Genomic DNA, 5944 nt, shown 5'->3' with positions numbered 1-5944 from the left:
TTGCTTCTTGTTGTTGTTGGTTGGGGTAACCAGCTTCCCCTTTCCCTTACCCTTGCCTTAGCAGGCGGGTCCTTTCCTTTTAGCCGCCTTTGGCTTAGGAGTATTATGGTTTTTGGACCCGCCTTCATTGATCGTAAACACGGGTGAAGCCCTTTTACCCATGCTTGCTTCTGCCGTCTTAAGCATGGCATGTAATTCGCCAATGCTTTTATCCCAACCATTCATGTTATAGTTTAACACGAATGTGTCAAACCTCTTTGACAATGAGTTAAGGATAAGGTCCGTGGCTAATTCATTAGACACATTGCAATTTAGACGGTTTGCTCGATCAATAAGGCTTTTCATCTTAAGGACATAAGATGAAATGGATTGGGTGTCGCCCATCCGACATGCATGAAGTGCTCGAACCGTTTCAAAGCGCTCGACACGAGCTTGTTGAAGGAACATCTCCTTCAACTGTGTGATCATGTCATATGCACTATGATGCTCGAAGTCCTTTTGGAGTTCGGGTATCATAGTCCCAAGCATGAGGCAAGAAACTTGCAACGAATCGGTGCAATATTTCTCCCAATAGGCCATGCCTTCCGTATCATCCTCGTCCGGTTGATCGAGAATGGGGTCTTCCAACACATACGCCCTATCCTCTAGTTTGAGGACAATTCTTAGATTGCGAAACCAATCCATGAAGTTCGTATGGTTGAGTTTTTCTTTTTCGAGGATTGACCTCAACGATAGGTTGTTAAAGTTTATTGGTGCGTTCGGAATGTTGTTGTTATTGGCGGCCATCTACAAAATTTAACAAAGTTATTTAAGTATCAATTTTAATTTAACAATCAATACCCTTTAAAACCAATTGATATTTATTAAATATTAGAATCCAACGGTAAACCAAATTTCAGTTAGGTGACCTTTATCCCGTCATTTGATTTAGCTAGGTAGTCATTGTATGACAATTGCAATCCTTTTGCAACTTCTAAGTTATGGGATCATGCAATCCTTTTGCATGGCATATTTATCCCATCAACGCCTATTTGTTCCTCATGCTTTGGTGACCCTAAGTTCATGATTTCCAAATCAAGTCGTCCTACTTGTGTAAACGTGTAAATTTAACATACAAGTGGTTAGGTGACCTTTATCCCACAAATGTGCGAAATTCACCTTAATCATATTAGTTTGTTCATAACGGTTAGGTGACCTTTATCCCATTATGAGTTCCCTAATATTTTCAAGTGTCACACATAAGGATGGCATTTAAACTTGTTAACCTAGTGTGTAAAGGGTTTTAAGTTTCCTTTAATTCTAGTTTGAGAAAACTATTATACCATACACCAACATGCATTTAGTGTATGGTTCATTTGAAATCCATTTTCATGTCATGTAATAAATCCAATTTTACTACTTTGATAATAAACCATTTTATATATATATGATCCTTATCATGTTTGTTAATAACCGTTTATTAATGTCCTTTTAGCCATTTTTAATTTAACCATTTAAATTGTCGTTTTGCATGTCGTTAATAATGTCTAATTTAACCAATTAAATTTCCATTTTAGCTTGTTGTCAACTTGTGTGATTAACTTGTAGCATACAAACATACAATCCACATAATCATACAAAACAACCACGCATGCAAAATCATATGTTCACAATCAAGCCATTTTGGTGGACATTTGTTTAGCCGAAAACAAATGCCACCGGTAAAGGGGTTATAACACAAAGTAGGAGATTTTAAATCTCCCACTTAATCTTGCATCCAAATGCTTCTTCATGTGTTCTTCAAGTCTTCATCATCTTCATCATTTTACAAAATATATCCTAATACATTTTGTCTAAAAAAAATGAAAATACAACCTAATCTATTTTACATACCAAATATAAAATAAATTACATAACCAAAATAATAATATTGCAAACCAAATTGAATAAATATTATTACAAACTAAATGAATGAATAATAAATCAACCAAACATGCATACATTCAAACACAAGGTTAAGGCTTGATTGTGAACTTCAACATACAACAAAATATGACCAAATGGCAAGTTCCAAAACCAATTTGGAACCCCTTAAATTCGGCCATAATTAGGAACCCACCCAAAACTATAATTTTTGCATTTTCCTTTCATGCATGTACATAAAATGCAAAATATATAGTGTGTATAATAAATCATCTCGAAGCATATTCCATCAACTTCGGCTCTAGATACCATTGTTGGGATTTAACAAGTTCATAATATACTTAAACCATTTTAAGAATTAAGAAAGCGGAAGCATGTTAATTACCATTTTAGAACATGTTAATCTTTAACCAATTAAAGTTAAATCTCAATTAGGATCAAGTTGTGAAACATACTTACAAACTATAAGCAAGTAAAGAGATTATACCTACTCCAAGCTTGCTAGTAAATGATGAAGATGATGATGATGAATGGAGCTCCAAAAGAATGAAACCTCAAGTTGTTATACCTCAAACTTGTGCACCAACACCCTAGCTTTTGGTTAGGATTTATTTTTACTTGAAATGAACTTGCAAAAGTCAAATTATGAACCTCTTTTGGCTCCCAAAACCCCACGGCACCAGCAGCTAATTTTAAGAGGATTATGCAGTTTTTTTCAAGTATTTTGATGTGTTTCACTTGAGAGAATAAGTGCCATACTTGGTAGAAGTGTTAAGCATGCTTATGAGGAGTTGTGTAGTATTAAAAGTAACAAAACAAGCATGTGAGCCCTTCCTTGGAGTCCAAAATTCTGCCACATATTTGTTTAATAATAATACATGTAAGTTCATAAAAGTTTATAAACTTATTATAAACTTATGTATTATTTTGTTACTTATATATTTTATAAAACCTTTTATAAAATATAACACAATATAATCATTTAAACCCATAAACAATTATATATAAATTATCCAAATAATTTATCTCAAGTGATAATATTTTAGAAACCCGATTTTCTAAAATCCAAGTGTTGCGTATTTGTTTAATGATCCAATCATTAAGATTAAATACGTATGAGATGTCGGTAAGTTTGTTATTGGGTATGACTCGACTTGGATCATAACATATTAGCCACATTAATTTAATATGTCTCTCGGGCATACGAAATACCTTCAGATCTAGCCTGAGACGTGTATACACTGGGTCGTGGATTGATTCAAGATAATATATATCGATTTATTTATGTACATCTAATTATGGATAACTAGTTGTAGGTTACTAACAAGGACATCTGACTTAATAAACTTAAAACAGTAAAACGTATTAAAAATGTTGTAAATATATTTTGAACATACTTTGATATATATGTACATATTTGTTATAGGTTCGTGAATCGACCAGTGGCCAAGTCTTACTTCTCGATGAAGTAAAAAACTGTGAAAGTGAGTTATAGTCCCACTTTTAAAATCTAATATTTTGGGATGAGAATACATGCAGTTTTATAAATATTTTACGAAATAGACACAAGTAAATGAAACTATATTATATGGGTGAATGATCGAAGCCGAATATGCCCCTTTTGCTTGGTAGCCTAATAATTAGTAAACCGATCTACTAATTGACGCGAATCCTAAAGATAGATCTATTGGGCCTAACGAACCCCATCCAAAGTACCGGATGCTTTAGTACTTCGAATTCATTTTTATCACGTCCGAAGGATTTTTCGGAATGATAGGGGATATTCTTATATGCATCTTGTTAATGTCGGTTACCAGGTGTTCACCATATGAATGATTTTTATCTCTATGTATGGGATGTATATTGAAATATGAAATCTTGTGGTCTATTATTATGATTTGATAATATATAGGTTAAACCTATAACTCACCAACATTTTTGTTGACGTTTTAAGCATGTTTATTCTCAGGTGATTATTAAGAGCTTCCGCTGTTGCATACTAAAATAAGGACAAGATTTGGAGTCCATGCTTGTATGATATTATGTAAAAACTGCATTCAAGAAACTTATTTTTGATGTAATATATTCTTATTTTAAACCATTATGTAATGGTCGTGTGTAAACGGTATATTTTAAATTATCATTATTTGATAATCTACGTAATGCTTTTTAAACCTTTATAGATAAAATAAAGGTTATGGTTGTTTTAAAAATGAATGCAGTCTTTGAAAAACGTCTCATATAGAGGTCAAAACCTCGCGACGAAATCAATTAATATGGAACGTTTATAATCAATATGAACGGGACATTTCAGTTGGTATTCGAGCATTGGTCTTAGAGAACCAGAAAATTGCATTAGTGTGTCTTACCGAGTTTGTTAGGATGCATTAGTGAGTCTGGAATTCGACCGTGATTTTCTTCAAAAACGATTGCTTAACATTTTTTTTGTTGGAAACTATATATTATTAACATGTAAATATTATGTAATATATTAATCTCTTAACGTGTTTGATATTGTGTGATAGATGTCTACCTCTAGTACAAAACCCATTGATTCACCTAATAATAATGAAGAGTCGAATATATTTTGGGAAGATTCACAAATTCCCGAAGAGGAACCGGAAGAGGAGGAACCGGAAGAGGAGGAACTGGAAGAAGGGGAACCAGAAGAGGATGAATCGGAAGAGGAGGAACCAGAAGAAGAAGAGGTTCCGGAGGAATAAATATTGATACCTATAGTAAATCGATTAAATAAAAGAAAATCCTCAACCAACGGACCAAAGTTAATAATGGTCAATGGTGTTTCCGCCGAGGAAGCAAAATATTGGGAAGATTACCAATTTTCCGATGAATCGGATCCCGATGAGGATTCCGATGATGTTATAGAAATTACCTCGACCCAATTTAATAAAGCGAAAGAAAATAACAAGGGAAAAGGTATAAAAATAGAGAAACCCGATTCCAACCCCGATGAACTTTATATGTATCGACAACATCCGTATTTCCTAAAATGTAACAATGACCCGGGAACCTCTAAACCACCAGGTTTTTCTAAACCATTATGGAAAACGACGTCTCGTATTAGAGGAACACCATATATTCCTAGAAAATTAGGAAAACGTACCAAGTCCGAAGAAGAAGAAACCAGTTATTCAGATTAGAAGGTTGTAATCATGTTGTGTATTATATGTATTGTAGTGTGCTTGTACTTTTATATTCTATGTAAAAATTGCTTGTATTGTTTGTTAATTATCTTTTACGAATCTAATCCTTGTCTATTTTATAGTATAAAAACAAAATGGACGTTAAGGGTAGACAACCGAATATTTTAGAAGACCTACCAGAGGATATGATTGAGAAAATCTTGTCTAGAGTCGGTCAGAATTCATCAGCACATTTAGTTATGGCAAAATTAACTTGTCAAACATTTGAAAGACTTTCCAGAAATGCCTTAGTTTATAAAAGGCTTTCCTTTAATAGGTGGGGTATATCACATTGGGGAGACCGTAAGTTACGCCGTGTTTTCTTTAAAGCGTTAAATGCGGGGAACCCAAATGCAATTTTACGCTACGGGTTAAGAACCTATTTTGACTCAACATATCCCAACATAGGATTTCGTGAATTAGAAAGAGCTTCTAACATGCAACATAAAGAAGCATGTTATGCTTACGGGTTAGTGATGTTCGCTTCTTACCAAAGTGAGAAAAAGAACATTGGATTGCAACTTTTAAATAAAACCTTCCCACAAGTGACAGATTCAGTAGTTGGGGTGAGAAACAAGGTTTTTAGATTATTACGGGGCTGTTGGACATTACAAAACCCTCATCCTTTTGACGACATTACAACATGCTGCCTAGCCAATGGTCATAACAGTTATTTTCCACAAGACCTGTAGTGACCAGAACTTTTCCATGTTTATATATATTAATTGAGATTGATATTTACATGATTAAATGTTTCCAACATGTTAAGCAATCAAACTTGTTAAGACTTGATTAATTGAAATATGTTTCATATAGACAATTGACCACCCAAGTTGACC

The sequence above is a fragment of the Rutidosis leptorrhynchoides genome, chromosome 3 (genome assembly GCF_046630445.1).
Source record: "Rutidosis leptorrhynchoides isolate AG116_Rl617_1_P2 chromosome 3, CSIRO_AGI_Rlap_v1, whole genome shotgun sequence".
Classification (NCBI taxonomy): Eukaryota; Viridiplantae; Streptophyta; class Magnoliopsida; order Asterales; family Asteraceae; genus Rutidosis; species Rutidosis leptorrhynchoides.
The sequence above is the reverse complement of the archived record's forward strand: the minus strand, read 5'-3'. Positions refer to the sequence as shown.